Source organism: Equus asinus, chromosome 10 (genome assembly GCF_041296235.1).
Source record: "Equus asinus isolate D_3611 breed Donkey chromosome 10, EquAss-T2T_v2, whole genome shotgun sequence".
Lineage (NCBI taxonomy): Eukaryota > Metazoa > Chordata > Mammalia > Perissodactyla > Equidae > Equus > Equus asinus.
The window spans coordinates 31,343,083-31,361,663 of NC_091799.1; the positions used below are offsets into that span (position 1 = coordinate 31,343,083).

Genomic DNA, 18,581 nt, shown 5'->3' on the forward strand with positions numbered 1-18,581 from the left:
TTTGGGAGGTTGTAAGAGTCTAAGAATTTATCCATTTCTTCTAGGTTGTCCAAATTGTTGGCATATAGCTTTTCATAATATTCTCTTGTGATCTTTTGTATTTCTGTGTTATCTGTTGCAATTTCTCATCTTCCATTTCTAATTTTATTTATTTGAACCTTCTCTCTTTATTTTCTAGTGAGTCTGGCTAAGGGTTTATCAATTTTATTTATCTTCTCAAAGAACCAGCTCTTAGTGTCATTGATCCTTTCTACTGTCTTTTTTGTTTCAATTTCATTTATTTCTGCTCTAATTATGATTTCCCTCCTGCCTACTTTGGGCTTTGTTTATTCTTCTTTATCTAATTGTAGTCAGTGTAGTTTAAGATTACTTACTTGAGATTTTTCTTGTTTGTTAAGACGGACCTGTATTGCTATGAATTCTCTCTTAGGACCACTTTTGCTGTATCCCGTATGAATGAGTATGATGTGTTTTCGTTCTCTTTTGTCTCCAGATATGTTTTGATTTCTCCTTTAATTTCTTCAATGATCCACTTGCTGTTCAGTAGCATGATGTTTAGTCTCCACATCTTTATCCCTTTCCCAGATTTCTTCTTGTAGTTGATTTCTAGTTTCACAGCATTATGGTCCAAAAAGATGCCTGATATGATTTCAATCTTCCTAATTTATTGAGGCTTGCCTTGTTTCCCAACATATGGTCTACGCTTGAGAATGTTCCACGTGTGCCTGAGAAGAATGTGTATTTTGCTGTTTTTGGATGGAGTGTTCTATTTATATCTATAAAGTCCATCTTGTCTAGTTTTTCATTTAATTCCACTATTTTGTTGTTGATTCTCTGCCTGGATGATGTATTCATTGATGTAATTGGGGTGTTGAGGTGCCCTCCTCTTATTATGTTGTTGCTAGTATCTCCTTTTAGGTTTGTTAGTAGTTGACTTATGTACCTTGGTGCTCCTGTGTTGGGTGCATACATATTTCTAAGTTTTATGTCTTCTCTTGGAGTGCCCCTTTCATCATTGTATACTGTCCCTGTTTGTCTCTCTTTACCTGTTTTATCTGAAGGCTACTTTGTCTGCTACAAGTATGGCGACACCTGCTTTCTTGTGTTTGCTGTTAGCTTCGAGCATCACCTTCTATCCCTTCACCCTGAGCCTGTGTTTGTCTTTTGAGCTGAGATGTGTTTCCTGGAGGCAGCATATAGTTGGGCCTTGTTTTGTAATCCATCCCACCAGAGACACAGAGACCACTCTGTGTCTTTTGATTGGAGAATTAAATCCATTTACAATTAGAGGGATTACTGATATATGACGGCTTAAAGCTGCCATTTCATCACTCATTTTCTGGTTCTGCTGTGTTTCTTTTGTTTCTTGTCCCACGTATTTTGGACTACCAGTTCAGACAGGAACTTTTCTGTGATAGTTTTCCTAGTTTTCTCCTTATTTATCATTTGTGCCTCTATTCTATTTAGTCATTTAGTCGTTACCATGGGGTATGTATAAAAAATCTTGTAGATGAGATAGCGCATTTTCTGATAACCTCTTATTTTCTTAGACTAAGCCAATTCCATCCCTTTCCTTTTCACCTTCTCAGTCATTATTGTCACATCTTATTCCACCTTGTGTTGTGACTTTGTGGTTCAAATGACGAGATTATCTTTATTTTTGATGTTTTCCTTCCCTTTATCTTTAATGTTATCATTGTTTGCTAATCTGTTCTGGTACAGATCTGCAATTTTCTGATTTTGCCTGCCTATTTATTTCCTCCCTCAGGGCTTTGTAACCCCTTTGTTTTGTTTTTCATTTATGAGGGACTTTTTAATGATTTCTTGTGGGCAGGGGGGGTCTTGTGGCATTGAATTCCCTTAGCTTTTGTTTATCTGGGAAAGTTTTCATTTCTCCATCATATCTGAAGGATATTTTCACTGGATAGAATATTCTTGGCTGAAACTTTTTTCCTTTCAATGCTTTGAATGTGTCATTCCACTCTCTCCTAGCCTGTAAGGTTTCTGCTAAGAAATCCACTGAAAGCCTGATAGGGGTTCCTTTGTAAGTTATTTTCTTCCATCTTGCTGCCCTTAATAATTTTGTTTTGTCTTTGAGTTTTGCCAGCTCTACTACTATATGCCTTGGATGAGGTCTTTTACGTTGGTATCGTTAGGAGATCTAATGGCTTCTTTCACTTGTATTTCCCACTCCATTCCTAGGTTTGGGAAGTTCTCAGCTATTATTCCTTTGAACAAGCTTTCTGCTCCATTCTCCTTCTCTTCTCCCTCTGGAATACCTATGACCCTTATGTTATATTTCCTAATTGATGAGGATATTTCTCAGAAAACTTCTTCATTTCTTTTTAATCCTAGTTCTCTCTCCCCCTCCATCTGAAGGATTTTTATATTTCTATCCTCAAGGATGCTGATTCTTTCCTCTCTAATATCAGGTCTATTTTTCAAGGAGTCCAAACTTTACTTTGTCTCACCCATTGCGTTTTTAATCTCTGACAGTTCTGATTGGTTCTTCTTTATAGCTTCAGTCTATTTTGTGAAGAAGTTCCTGATTTCATTTATCTATCTGTATTTTCTTATCACTATTGAGGTTTTTTTTATGATAGCTATTTTGAATTCTCTGTCGTTTACATGATAAATTTCTGTTCCTTCAGGAGTGGTTTCACGGTACTTGTCATTTTCCTTCTGGTCTTGATATTTAATACATTTTTTCATACTACTTGACAGCATGGATTTGTGCCTTAGCATAGTGATTGTATCTGATCACAGCTTCCACCTGCCACCACTGGGAGGGGTCAAGAGCTGTGTATTCTGAGCCTGCCATGATCCATTACTCACTCACTTCATCTGCTGGGTGGTTTTCTGTCTGCAGTGCTGTGGCATCAGTTTCCCTGTAATAAACTTCAAGGACCCATGATTATCCCAAACTTTAGTGTGAGCCCAGCATGAGGCCATCTGGGCTTTAACAATTTGTGACTTCTATTTGGTTGTAAAGCTCAGGGACTTAAAGGTTAAAGAAATATATATATTTACATATGAATGTAACTAAGGAAACAAGGAAAGGAGATGAGTGCTTTTGGTTTTAACCCCATATATGCTGGGCTTAATGTAGGGGAACTGATATCAGGGCCAGTATTAATTAAAAGCTTGTAACAATTTTACCATACCTAGGTCTTTTGATAGCACATTTGAGATGTAAACATGTTTCCTTTCAAAATAAAATTATTTGATAGGATAGTTATTTCATTTTTTTCCTGATACTAATTAATTAAAAACTCAAGGCTGAAATTTATTTTAAGCCTTGATGAAAAGTCTTTGCTTCAGGGTGGGAAAAAATAGCCATTGGTTCTATGGAAGACAAGTTCTCAAGTTGAAAAGGGGCTTTAGAAATTTTGATTCCAAGATTGCTTTAAGATGAGAGAGAGGCAAGTCAAACTGGGTATGAGCCCCACAGAATTGGCCATGCTACTTCCTGGGCTAGCAAAGCCTGGAGAGAGGGGGCTGTGTTGCATTGGGGTGGGACCACAGCCTGGGAGGAACCAGAAGTGAAACTGGAACTGCCTTAAAAAGCAGCTGGTAGTATTAGGCTGAGTCAGGTCAGATGGGGCAGGGAGACCGGAGGATTCTCAGGCACAAAGGTGTATGTAGTTCACCTGGCACATTTCCTGAGAAAGTCAACGTGTTCATGTTTGACTCAGGACGGACTTGGGACTCAACAGAGGAAAATGAGAGAAGAGCAAAGGAAGGGGTTGAGGCAGGGGCCTTAGTGTGCAGCCTTTGAGAGAAAGTTTCTGAGCCTTTGAGGGAGGCCCCAGATAAAGTTGGAATTCTGGGGACATTTCCCCCCTCCACACGCTGCAAGGAGGTGGAGGCTGCGGCAGGAGGCTGAGGGGAGACGCACTTGTTAACTGTGTCGACACAAAATAACCAATAAGCATTTTGCACATAAGAGAAATAAGATGAGTTTTAGTTGAGTCAGAGTGAGCTTTATAACCCAGGAAGGCCTTAGGAAGTGTTCCAGAGAAGTGTGGTTTCCAGTACAGTCTTATGTCTTTTTAGAACAAACAACATACATCAGACACACCCAGGATACATTTTGAAAGTTTCAATGAGGTATTCAGCTGCAAATTAGCAGGTAAACATGACCGTGATGTCAGGAAAGGGACTAGCATGGTCCTTACCAATAGGGCATTACCACTAGGGCATAGGAGGGAACTGTGTATTTTCATCTTGAGAGAGTGCATTCTTTACTTTAATAGTCAGAGCAGATGTATAATGCATGCCTGACAGGCCATAAATCAGGTCTCCCTTGTTCAAGCCAAACCAGTCTTGATCCTGAATAGTCACCCCGTATACCTGAATGTGTGAAATCTCTTGTCAGGCAAAGGTAACCGTGTTAGAACAGAAAAGGTGTATCCCCTTGGTTTGTTTTAAAATGATAGATTCCCACTACAATATTAGTGATACAAACAAAGGTTAGGTAGTCTTATGTAAGTTTGTTATGCCTGGGGTTAAAATTGAAATTCACGTATTTTAAAAGAAAAACGAAAACTTGTGAAATAACACTGATACCTAAGAGCAGTAAATTTCCAGGGTGGTTTACTGGTAGTTATGTGCTGTGTCATGAACAAAAGATGGCACTGCTAATATGCTCTGCCTAACTAGGGCATGCAGTGCTGATGTTTTATCCATGGGAGTGATAGATTCAAATTCAAAGAGATTAAAAGCCACTGCTCTTTCTGTTGGCCCCCCCACTCTCCCCCTCCCCAGAAACCACTCATAGATACTCTGTGTGTGAGTGGGTGTGGGAAATAGGAATTGGGGTTACATCTATGGCTCTGAGGTAGACCACTGCTTCTCAAACTTTACTAATGTGTCACCTGGTTCTTGTTAAACTGCAGATTTCTAGCAAGAGTACAGGTGATGGTGAAGTAGTTTTGAGTAGCCAGAGGTGGAGTAGTGGCTCTCAGACATCAGCCTGCATGACAGTTGTGTGAAGGGCTGGTTAAAAGGGGCTTTGCTGGGCCCCACCTTCTGAGCTTTTGATTCACCTCACTAGGGTGGGGCCTGTATTCTGCATTTTAAGCAAATTCCTAGGAGATGCTAATACAGCAGGGGGTAGGGGCATATTTTGAGAACCACAGAGGTAAAATATAAATAACTCTGAGAAGAATCAAAGCATCTATCCTGGATTCTTGAGCATTCTTTCAGAAATGAACTGAAAGTGGTGGAAAAAAGGTTGTAGAAAGTAATATACAGTGTTCATGTTAAGCAAACAACACCTCACAAAACAATTCTGCCAGCCCTGGTGGTCCAGTGGTTAAGAGTTTGCAGCTCTCCCCACCTGTCACCCAGGGTTCTTTCTTGCTCAGGGAACACACCACTCATCTGCTTGTCATACCGTGCAGGCTGTGTGTTGCTGTGATGCTGAAGGCTATGCCACCAGATTTCAAATACCAGCAGGTTTCAGCAGAGATCTAGACTAAGATGGACTAGGAAGAAGGACCTGGCCACTCACTTCTGAAAAAAATTGGCCATGAGATCCCTGTGAATAGCAGTGGAGCTTTGTCTGATGTAGTGCTGAAGGGTGAGAGGATGGCACAAAAAGACCACACAGGGTTCTGCTCTGTTGTACACAGCATTCCTAGGAGTCAGAATGCATTCGATGGCACTAACAAAATGGCAGCTAGTGCTTATCAAATGTTTGCTATGAGCCAAACACTGTGCTAACAATCTTTGATCATTTTCTCATTTAAACTCTCAACAATCTTTGAAGCAGGTACTATTATTCCCATCTCACACATGAGGAAACTGAGGTTTAGAGAGTCTGAGCAATTTGGCCAAGTCCATACTTGATGGAGAGAGCTGACCCACCAACGCCCCCAATGTTTTACAACTAGAGATTTGGGAAAATAATCAAGGCTTTAGAGGCCCTCCCATCCCCCAGGGAGTGGCTAACTCCAGCATCCCTGCTCCAGTGAGTGGCCTGCGCTTCTCCCTCTGCTTTAAAGAAGAGTGGTTATCTGTGGTGACAAAGCTCAGAAGCCAAAGGACAGAGCCTTTCTTCTCTGATGGACAGGAGCAGAGAAAGGTAATTCCAGGCCTGAGATTCAGAGACTAGGGAAAGCTGAGTAGTGAGGAGCTTCCTGGAAGGGTGGAGAGAGTACTAAGTTACAGAAAGCTTGGTTTCCAGCCCTGTTCTACTGCAACTGGCAGTGTGATGTTGGGTAAGTCCGTTCTCTTCTCTGGGCCTCATTTTCCCTCCTGTATGATGGGAGGATACTTCTAGATGATCTGATAATCTCCTTCCTTCCCTCAGCCTGCCCTTATCCCTGCCTACACCACCCCCTGCCCAAACTGGCTCTGACATTCCAGAAGCAGCCTTGAACTGAGGTTTGAAAGCCCCAGGTGGGAGTCTCAACCCATCTCTGAGTGTCCTTCTGAGCTCTGAACCCTGTGCACCAGGTCCTGATCAGGTACCTGGCCTGGGCAGATTGGAGCCATCAGAGGCAAGAAAGCCCCTGAGCCTATGAGAAAGCTCTCAGGGGGACCTGTATTGTGATGACCTCATTGACTCTATGACATCACCCTCTCTCTCAGCCTCTACTCCTCCATCAGCTACAAACAACCATCAGTCTGAATCTCAATGGTGTAAGAAAGTCTTTTCTCTACTACTTGCTGCTGATCTATCTCAGCCAGCAGGAAGCAACAGGAAATGGGAATTCACTGAGAAAAACTGTGACAGCTTTTTGCTGCAGAAATTGAAACCTCAAAGAGAAGAAATCCAAAAGGTACTGGGACATGGCCCTAACTGTGGACCACCATGTCTTTTTGCACATCGCAATGTGCTGGCTGCTGCCTCTCCAGTAGTGAAGGGCCTCATCTCCAGTGATGATGTGAAGACCACTAATGAGCTCTTTACCACCCTTGACCCCAACTACCTGAGTCTGGCTATGGTGGACGAGCTACTGGGCTACTTGTACAGAGGCAAGGTGATGATCTCGGAGCAGAATGTGGAGAACCTCCTTCATGGGGCCCAGTATTTCAACACAACAGGCCTTCAAATCCACTGCAATGGCTTTCTGATTAAGTCCACTAGCCCTGTCAACTGTTTGCACTACCTCATCTGGGCTGAGATGTTTGAGCTCAAAGAGTCTATCAGATTTGGTCTACTCTGGCATTTGTGGCAACTTCCACTACTGGGCCAGTCCTGAGGGGTCTATGCAGCCTGAGGGCTTCATGTGCTACCCACCTGTCATGTTCAGCTGCCTGTTTCAAGATGAAGACTTGCATGTGCTCAACAAGGACCAGGATCTCAGTACACTCATCATTTGAGTGTACTTTCAGAAGGATGAGCAGGAGAAGTATTTCATGAAGTCCTATTACATCAATTTCAATGCCATCTCCAACAAGGTGCTGATGTTTGCCAGCTCTGACAACTCAGCCCATGCAACCTTGATGGAGAATGTCCTTGTGGAAGGAAAGCAGGAGAGACCATCCAGCCTGCAGAGCTGCCAGTGGAAAGAGGCCCTGCTTGATTCAGTGATCATCCTAGGTAGTAGGAAGGCCCACGGCAAGTTAATTATGGAGTGTTTGTGTATGTTATCCAGGAAAACCTGTGGTTGAAGCTCTCAGAGATGCCCTATGAGGCAGCAGCATTTAGTGCCACCTCTGCTGGTTGCTACATCTGTGGTGTCACCACTGACCAGATTTCAGGGCTGAAGACAGCTTGGCAGTGTGCCGTGAATGACAACTTGTGGGCCAAGGTCTCTCAGTTACTTGGCTGGGTGCTGGGCTGGGACAAGAACGGCCTTCCTGACTCCCATGGGAACAGTTATGGCCCCACTCAGGCATTTCATTCTGGCAAAGCAGTGAAGTCACGAACCCTAGGGGGTTTTGGCAGCTCACTGGGAAGCCACATCGCCTTTCTGGTTGGCACAGCTTCTCTGCCCTGACCCGGCTGGTGCTGCCCAAGTCACTCAGTGTGCCAGGCACCAGGAACAGGACTGTACTGTGAGCAACAGCACCCGCATTGTCACTCTCAGGCCCAGATTCGTGCAACTTCTGCACCCTTACTCTGTACCCCACCTCATTGGAACTATGTATATAAAGTTTTGTATTTCTCCCTAGACTATGACATCTTAGCAGATAGGAAATGTGCTGTATGTACCTTTATAGCCCCAGAGCCTAGCACGGTGCTAGGCACTGATTAAATGTTCACCTGACTTAATCAGAGGAAGGATGTGTATTCTCCCCATGTTTCAATCACAGGGGCATTAACTGCCAAAGGATGAGGGACCATTTCAGGTCAATGGGACACTGGGACTTATAATGGCACCACACTAGATGGTGCAAATGCAAAGATGGATATATACCATGTTTCCCATGCTATCGTCTGAGTCTGGAGAGGCAGGCATGCACACGAATGTATTACAATGCACCAAGATAGAAACAATGGAATAGAGAAGGTATGGGAAAGTAGTGACAAATTCAAACTTGGGAGAAGGGAAGGTAGGGGCAATGGAAAGCTCCCTGGATGCAGCAGCATCCTGTTCCTGAAGCTAGGTCTAAACACTGACTGTAGACAGGCATTCAAGGAAGGAAAACTCCTGGAGCAAAGGCATGGAGGTTTTACAAAAGGGAAACACTACCATGTGGTTGGTAACAGTGCTGGAATAGACCTAGGTCCTTGGTAAGTTTTTATTTTGACTGCCCTGTGTAGGAGCCTGGTGGTCACTGATGCCTGTCCCAGGACCGAAAGAGACAGTTATGGCCTTTGCCCTTTCCATGGAGTTCCAGGCAGCAGTGGCCTCCTCCACTTCAATCTGAGAATGGCTATCTTGGAGACTTGTCTGCAAGACAGCCCGAAGGGTCCACTGACCAACAGCCAGTTGGCTTACGGCAAAATATACGAACAGAGTCTCCCTACGTACCAGTGGGCTTACTCTGAGAAGCAGAGGAGCACTGTGACTTCAGTCTATGTGCAAAAGGTCAACTTCCATTTGCACATGTAGATATTCGTTAAGATGTCTCTATGAATGTAAGGAAATATGTGTAGCAAATGCATGTGTGTATATGAACACGTGGACAAAAGTATGCACACTTGCCTACAACTGCAGTCTCACAGACTAAATGTTATAAACAGAACATTTTGATAATTTTAGGCAGGCCAGTGTCCAGGGGACTATGTGCTCCTTACTAGATTGTAACTAGGAAGTCTGCTCTTAAGTCCAGTATCTCAGAGCCCAGTTCTGGATCCTTCCCTGGTTTCCCAAAATGGATAGCTGGCAGCTTACCAAGAAGATAGCCAGCTTTACCTGGCAGGAGACAGAGAAACACCATGAGAGATGCCTAAGGGCTAACAGCCCTGTGCACTGGGGCCAAGTCAGAGAACGACAGATGTTCTGGGCTGGAAGTTGTCTCCTCCATCTCCCTCCAGAGCCTGAATCTCCTCTGTGGCATCCCTCCTGAGGTCTACACCTGTAGTGAGTAAGTAGGAAGTCATTTTCTCCCAGGTAGCCCACTTGTCTGGTTTGCAATATGCAGTATTGATCCACCACTATATGTGCCTTAAACATCTCATGTCCAGAGTGGGGATGAGTACCACACTTTGGTCCTGCTGTGGGTCACCATTCACTCCCCACTTTCTTCTTTCCTTTGTGTTTGGTCTGGTTTCTAGCTGTCTTCTCATTGCCTTTGCTCCGGTTACTGCTTATACCGGATTCTGTTTTAATTCTCTATTGAAGAGTCCTCTGAAGAGTGCTATAAGCTTCTTGCTGGCGTCAAGCAAGTGAGACTGTAGGAGGAAGAGGGCTACTTCCTAGGTTCACTCCTATAGGAGCACCTTTTCCTGGGGGGTGTTAGCTGTTTCTCACTCCCTTCCCTACAGGCGGAGTGAAGAGGTCTGTTTCCTCACACTCAGGAGTGATGTGATGGAGGGTCATGAAAAGATGGTTGTAAGAAAGATAATTTAAAATATTCCTGTGATATGTTCTTGCTCCCTCTTAGCACAACTAGGTTGGCCTGTCCTTGTCACACCACTCTGAAACCCATGTGGTAGAAGTTTTCATCTCCAAATTGCAACGACTTGAGAAAATCATTTCTGGAAGGAACCTCCTTCTGGTTCTTCTTATAACGGGGCATCTTGTACGGGGACAAATGAGGAGTTGTGGCCACCAAAAACATCTCTAGACTTTGGCAAATCACCTGGGGGACAAACTCGCCACCACTCAAGACCACTGCTGTAGAAGGAGCTAAACACTTCCTAGGCTTTGGGGGAGTGGTGAGTTATCCCTGCGGAAGTTTAGAATTATACCCTGGAAGTCCTATCAGACAGCTGAGGACGTGAAAAAACCCATCAAGTTGCCCATTCTACCTCTGTAGACCCATGAGATTGGCTGCTGAGAACCCCCAGGCCATCATGATGGTTGTGAAGCAGCCCTTCTTCCACAAGGCTCACAGAAGGGCGACTGGCAGGCAGGGAATGGGAAGGGAGGAGGTGGAGTCAACAAACTTGTTGCAGCCAAGGCTTCTGGCTGAGATGGAGGCAAACAGCCCAGAACCCACCAGAATGACCCAGGCAGAGCGCCCTTCAGGCCTTCCCAAGATAATGAGTGTGGAGCCCCGGTGAGATCAGCACCGTGGACAGCTCCGAGAACACGTGGTTTCCAGGCACTAGATTGAACCGAATGAGTCCCTTCAACCAGAGGATCTGCTCATCCTCATCCACCAGGAAAGCACTGTTCCTTAATGACAATGTTAAATATATATATTACTAAGGTGATCTTCACCACGACACTGTGAGATTACTACTATAATCCTGTTACAGATCTGGAAGCAGGCTCAGAGGTTCCCTTGCCCAGGGTGACACAGATAGAAAACCAGGCTTTACAGTTGGACTGAGGATACTGGCTTCAAAGTCTGCTCTTTTCTCAATGCCTCCCACAGGCAAAGTTTAAGCATCACATCCTCTATGAAGAACTTCCAGAAACTCTATTCCCAGTAGAACTGACCACTCCCTCCTCTGCCCCCACCCCTCACCACCATACCTTATACACACTTCACACCATCACAGCATCTACAACACTTTATTGTCCTTGTTTCCACATCTTCCCCTGCTGAACTATAGATGTCCTCAAGGTCAGGTCACATCTCTCTAGTTCATAACATGGTGCCTGACACACATTAGACACAATAAATGCTGTTGAATTTATAGATTCAGAGGAGCTACATGAATCGATCATGAGGACAGTCCTCCATGATCACATCCATTATAGGCAGATCAGCAAGAAAAGAATTGCCTAATTCCTGATTCTGAATCCTTTCTGATAGTCTTAAAGAATGGCTCTCCAGGGCACTTGGCCAGGTCTCCAACTCATTCGACTGGAAGGCCCCAATATTTGTATATTCTGTCCTCATCGTGGATACGTTTTTCCTTTCTCTGAGTTTGTGTTGGGATTTCTCCCCAGAAACAATCCTGAATATGGAAAACTTAGTACAGCGTGTGATTCTGTCGAGCTTCCACACGCCTCAATAAATGGATACTTTTACAAAATTGTCTCACTAAAAGTTTATGTGAGAAAGTCAAGAATAAAACGATGGGGAAAGTCCAGAAAACGGGAAGTTCTGTGCTCAATGTTTCAGAAAATTGTCTCAGGAGATTTCAGCTCTGGCCAAGCTCCCCCTTGGCAGTCAGTGCCGGGGAAAGGCAGCTTTTTAGTCAGTAGTTCTGCCGCCCCAAGGTAGTCACGAAGCCTAGGCCACCTCCCTGCACAGCCGGAGCTGCAGCAAACCAAGTTTGGTTTCTCACCCTGGAAGCTCGGCCACATCACCTGGACCCAGGATGTGGGCATTCGCCTCGCCGATTCAGGCACCAGTTAGTCTCGGAGCAACTTGGGCGCCCTCTGCTGGCCGTGGTTGAACGGCGAACGAAGCTAATGCTCAGGGTTTAGCCATGGCTGCACCCCTCCGCCCCGTCCTCGTCGTCTCGTGGAATCATAGACATTCTCGAGGCCCTGGTCTCTGTTTATGGCCCTGGAGATGCTCTGTTCCAGCCCTACATGTTCTCTCTCCTGGGATGTGTCTTTGGGCCATGGCTTCAAAAGCGTGGAAATCCTCATGCCTTTGAGATATCTGGAAAGGATCTCTTCGAAGTCAAGCCTTAATGTTAGGACAGACTTCAAGTTTCATGAGAAAAGAGGGGATATCAAAATCCAGAAGCAACAAGACACTTGTTTCCACCATCTGGCTGATTTTTAACCTGCTCATCAGCGGACTACAGTGCTGCCTGGGATTAGACCCTTCTGGATAAATTACTCTCCAGCTTTGATCACAATAAGAAACGACTGGAACAGAAGATGATGGTCGAAACTCTTCAGTCTTGTACCTGTTTGGGAATTGTCCAGAGGAACTTCCAAGAACTCAGTAGCTATGTGAAACAGAAATAACGCAGTCAGTGTGCCTTGGAGATGTCAGAGGGGAAACTGAAGTGTGTGTTTCTCTCATTTAACCAATCCACTAAGAAAAATCAGGAAATAGAGAAGAAAGTGGACCTCATAACCGTCTTTACTTTACTATTGTTGCTAAGCACAGGAAGGCAACCTGCCCTTGTATTTCTGCACCAGCTCTAAGATCCCAGAAACCAAAATCATGCTTGTACATCTTCAATTTCCTCAAAACAAAAGCTTACAGAGAAGAACATCATTTGTATTTCTTAATTAACTTTAGGGTTTACATTTAACTTTTACTTATTCAGATTTCCTTGAAGTATTTGTCATTTCCACAATTTGAATTATAATTTTTTATTGAAAACTTCCTTTGGTGTGCTATTATATTACTGACTTCTGTCAATGTGGGTGAAGTTCACTGCTGTAACAGATAGATACAAAAATATTTTTTCTTTGAACATCACACAAACTTAGCTTCATATAACAGCTAAACGTAGGCTTTCAAAGATCAAATGACCCTGCTTGTTGCTTTTCTCCCAACAATGATTTAAGGACCTGAGTACCGTCCATTTTGCAGATTTGCTGTTGTCAACATGTGACATCAAATCCTGCTATAGTGTTCCGGCCTAGTCCACTCATCATGAAGGGTGAAAAAGCTGTTGCCCCTCATGGGGGTGTTTTCACTGGCCAGCCCCGATGGGGTAAACATCACTGCTAGACACATATACGTGGCCAGAACTCCTTCACATGGCCATAGCTAAGAGTAAAGAGGCTGTGAGATAGAATCTAATTTTCTGATTAAAGTGAAGCGAAGACAAGTTTGGTGAATAAGAGCACCGCTTTCTACACTGTGGGCACTGATGTTTTTAGTATTAACATTCTGTTTTCCTGCGTGGACACATTTTATCTAATAAAACTCTGACTCAAAATTTGATTCCACGTATTAAACTCAGGAAATAGAATTGAGTGAAGAAGGCAGGGATGTCAATCAATATGGTTCACAGCATCATTGGCTCTTTAAAGGGGAGATTCACATTGATTCCAAGGTCATAGATTGAAGTTGAAAAATAGCCATGACTGTTGTTGTCTCAAAATGAGAAAGAAAGTTATTAAGAGATTTAGTAATATTTAGATATAGATTGACACTGGTGCCATCACTCAGTCACTATGACAGATGCTCACACATTGGGATGGTATATATGCTTATTCATTCAGCATGCAGAGAGGTTGACAGTGGGACACTCTTTCCTATGCTTTCAACCCTCTTGACTGTCATTCAGTTGATGTGTGATCTGGTAAGTGAAAATCTCAAGAATTATCCTTTCTATACTCAGGTCCCTGAAAATTTCTAGAGCTCCTATTATGCAATTTGGGTTGTACCAGGGTGGGGCCCACTCTTTAAGTTCCTTGCACACAAAACATTGTTTAAGATGAATGATGCCCATTCCGAACCTCTTCTCCATCCACTTTTATTCCTCATCAGCCCACGTTTCAAGAACTGATTTCACAACCAGTCCTGTGAATCTCCTCGAAGGAAACCTTCAAGCAGATAAGTGGAAAGAGGTGATTTAAAAAAAACCAAAAAAACCAGTCCCTGGTCTAGACAGTTCTTTACTGCACTCTCCCATCAGGTGAAGAAGGCCAGATGGCCATGAATTGTGAGTTTGAATGAAAATACATTCAACAGGAACCCCAAATTCACAATCCATGCAAATTTTACCTCCTCACACTATTCGTAAAGTTGCTTTTCCTGTCATCCTCCACTCCTCTCACCCTCCTCCCCAACATACACATACCCCCTCCAAAGATAATCACAAACCAGACCTCAGAAATCTTGTCTATTTTATATGAATCCACGTCTATCCAGAGAGGTCTCTATTTCAGGTCAAGGAAACTGGGCAGAGGGTTCTTTGCCCCCGGGGGCAGGGTCTGCTGCCCAGGGCACAGGTGAGCACACCAGCACACCCTACTTTCCTAGATCCATCTTCTCCCCTTTTTGCCCAACAAATTCCTTCCTTTCTAACACAAAAATCCCACTGGCATGCTTAAGTTCTTTAGTGTTTTGTCTCTCTTTTTATGCAACCCATCATTTCATGATCCTGATCACTCAAGAAAAGGCCAAGAATGAATCAGGAGAACTCAGAACTAGAGAGTCTTTTGCTAAAAATGACTGAATACTCCTGTATTAATCATTTCTATTCCTGTGGCTCATTATTTGGTTTTTGTCTCTTTCTTTTTTTCAGTTTGCCTATGTTCATATAATCCTTGCGTGGTATACACTAATGAAAGCATAGATTAATCAAGGCAAATACATTATAAGAGCGTCAAGATCTGATTCGGGAGATGATGAGGCTCAGAAGATGAATTAATATACAACTACCTTTGAAAGCCATTTCTGAGGTTCTTCTGATGAGTCTGGTGGTTTTCCTGGTGCTCATTGGTCTGTTCCCTGAATTCCCAGGCAGTGTGGGGAGAGGAGTCTCGGTCTGTGCCACCTCAACTCTGGGTGTGAGGGCAGCTTTCCGTGGGTGTTAGTACCAGTATTCCTGAAGCAGGTGTTCCCTTTCGGCCTCCTTGGGATTACCGGAATATACTGCCTAAGATCAATTTTCAACCTCAAATGGAGAAAATAACACACTTAAGCTCTTTTAGAGCTAGAATTATTTGAGAGAGGGTTGAGGGCAGGTGCCCTGAAATTCAGCCTCATCCCCAGAGCTCAATGTGTCCCGTTCATCCTGAAAAGAGAAGCTTCACTGATGCTCCACCCGGGAGTCAGGCTGGAAAGAGTGATGTTCTCTGTTCCTGCTGCAGTCAGGAATTTACTGTCCAGGGAAAACATGAATTCTCCTGCAGTTTACTGAAGGAAATTTTTAAATAATGTTGCATACTGGGAAATATATTTTTCAGGACCTGCATTTGTATGATACGAAGTAAAATTATTGTACTTGTAAATGAGAACACTTTGTTCTATAAAATATATACACTGAGAAATGCCATGTGCAAAATAAACACAGAAAAGTGAATGTAAATCTGTCTGACTGATTATGGACTGTAATTCACATTTTTCTCTTCTTCTCACATCAGATTGTTGTTTCCTGGCTTCATTTTCAGTTGATGAAGCAACTTTGAAAATGTCTGAGCACCTGGACTGTGTAGGAATCATCTCACCACTGTTCTATGTATCTAATTCTTTTGCTAGTTTCCTTAAATAGTTTCTACAAGTTTGTTAATGAAGAGAAAGCTCCTCCTCATTTGCAGTCAAACAATTTCCCAAACACAGCATCTGTATTCTTCCTCCTTCACTGACAAGCTCACTCCTTGAAAGTAACACTTCACAGTCTTGGCTGCTCCCTGAATCTCTCTCTTGACCCAAATGCATCTCTGGTTGTTCCATTGCTGCCGATGCCCAGTGACAATTCTTCAAGAGGGTCTCTGCGCTAAGAATGTATGCGTTGGATATTGCATGGTAACAGTGAGGCCACTGGAGGACATGAGAAGGAGGCTTGGAAGGAAGAAGTTTATTATTGTCACAGGTCCCAGAGAGGGAGTCACTGCATGTCATGTGGGGCCACAGGGGAAATGGTCAGCTGGCAGAAGACAGGAGTGAAAGAAAGCCTGAGCCAGAGTTTTTATTGGGATTTCTGAGGGAAAGAAAGAGCAGGACAAAGTAAACAGCTTAGAATTGGCTAGTGTGAATAATTCTGGTGGGCTCTGGGCTAGAGGGCTGGTCTCCAGTTGCTTCGTACCTGGCCCAAGGGTGATTTAGGGCAGGGGAAATAGTGGCTTGTGTGCAAGAGTTCAGTAAGGAGATGGCTGGGGCTATAGACTCAAGATTGTTTCGGTTTGTACATCAAAGTTGAGTCCTTTGCTGTCTCTAAAAATTGGCTAGCCCTTGGAGGGGCAGTCCCTCCCCAGCCAGAAAGATTTTTAAGATGTCAATACATCATAAAATGCAGAAAATAGATAACATGATTAATATAGTTTTTTTCACCCTCAAAACCATAGGATGATTACACAGGATACTTTATAGTTCCCTTTCAATATCTTTCTTCCCACAAGTTTCCAAGTCATCTGCATAAATAGTTACCTGTGTAACAGACTTCAGTTCCCTTTAGAAAGACTGCAAGGATCCCCAGGAAATAAGACCATGGAAAGAGCAGTGGGGCAACTGAGAAGCAGAGTAAACATGGAAGGCCTATGATAGGCAGTTAGGAAGGGTTCCAACCATCCTATTACTACCTCACAACCAGGTACGGAAATCAGGTCTGCATCTCTATCAGGTGTCTGTTCTGTCTTTTCCATGGAGCTAACAAAAATTGCATATTTAACTGCCCTTTTAATTTTTATTCTACTAGAAATAGAAGTTATTTTTGTCCCTCTCCTCTTTCATCTTTTGTGCTGGGTATGGACCTATATTTCAACTAGGTCCAAAAGGTGCAAAGAGGCAACAGGAGAGTGATGGAACTAACCTAGGACACAGCACTGGGAACAGTGGCCCATAATGTTTATTTGAAGCAGGTCATGGACACCTCTGTTGTCTCTAATTGAGGACGGTGTAGTTGCAGATGGGATAACTGGATTGTTCAACTCTGTAACAGTGTGAATGAGCAAAAGCAATGGAGTGGAGGAGACCGCATTGTCTGCACAGCTGCTCTTCCACGAGACGGGCTCCAGACACATCAATGGGACCTTCAGGTCAGGTTGCTGCTGCCTATGGCTGATGAAACCAGCACAAGCCACCATCAGTCAATTTGAATCTACTCTTAAGAATTAGACTGGAAGCACCCAGACCTCAGAGTAAAGAGCCAAGTCACATTAATGAGAAGTTACTGTTGTTCTGGGACCTGTTCTGAGGCTTCCTTAACCATGATTTTGATTTTGTGAGGTATCATAATATTTTTGCAATATTTATCTTGCATCCCATATTGATAGATGCAGTCACATCTTCCTACACAGGGTGTGTGTTGCGAGAGTGAGAATTAATTCTAAGTGCTCACATGTGGAAGGCCCTGATCTCCCATCCTGCCAGGGTGACCATTGTGATAGTTTCGATTCCAGTGTTTGGAAGCAAATCCTCTAAGTGTGATCATGATGATTGGCCCAGGTGAATCAGGCTGCCTGAAGTTCTAAAATCCAATATGGTTCCCCAAACAGGTTCACATGGGAGAGTCAGTTTTATTTATAATTTTGCTCAAAATCTACACATTTCATGTATCCCCAAACCTTACCTTTAGTGGGCACATAAATTAGATCCCAAGAGATCACAGATAAAAACTTTTTTAAGTGGATTGTTAAGAGTTCAACTTGCACTCAATGAAGGTGCTCTTCTCTCTACTTGTGATATTGTGATTTATAATAATAAATATATATTTGATTTTCATCCTGGTTCCCGGCAAGGAAGTCCTAACACCACTGGAATTCCCTAATTGACAAAGCTGTCTTTTGTTATGTTCCTGAGGTGAGTTTTGGAAAGCCCCCAGGTAACCAAAGCTGGTTGCCAGGGGAACCAACCATGTGATCAGAGGGTTAGAACTTTCAGCCCTGACCTCTGGGAGGGAAGAGGGGCTGGAGATTGAGTTCAATCACCAATGACCAATGATTTAACCAACCATGACCATGTAATAAGGCTTCCATAAAGACACAAAAGGATGGGGTTCAGAGGGCTTCCAGGTTGGTGAACTTGTCGAGATTAAATTTGGGTAGGCTGGTGTATCTGCAGAGGGCATGGAAGCTCTGAGCCCTTTGCTCATACTTTTCCCTATGCATAGCTTCCATCTGACTGTTCCTGAGTTATATCCTTTTATAATAAACCAGTAATCTAGTGAGTAAAATGTTTCTCTGAGTTCTGTGAGCCAATCTAGCAAATTAACCAAATCCAAGGACAGGTAGTTGGAACCTCTGCTCTATAGCTGGTTGGCCAGGAGCACAGGTCACAACGTGGGCGTGGGATTACCATCTGAAGAGGGTTGATGGAAGTTGTATAAGACTGAGCCCTTAACCTGTGGAATCTGATGCTATCTCTGGGTCGTGTCAGAAGTGAGTTGCGTTTCTGCCCTCACGGATCTTCCATTCTAGTAGAGAAGAAAAAAGATAAATTGACAATAAATTAAATCAAATAATTACAATTCTTCATAAATA

At 43.5% G+C, this 18,581-nt stretch overlaps 1 protein-coding gene and 1 pseudogene across 2 annotated transcripts in view; both read left to right on the forward strand.

The window, feature by feature from the left end:
• Positions 1-7,952, forward strand: part of LOC123289511 (calicin-like) — a 35,649-nt pseudogene extending 27,697 nt beyond the window's left edge.
• The window catches only part of LOC106822376 (major allergen Equ c 1-like), a 441,100-nt gene that overhangs the window by 102,782 nt on the left and 319,737 nt on the right, over positions 1-18,581 (forward strand). The gene's annotated exons all lie outside the window — the stretch shown is intronic.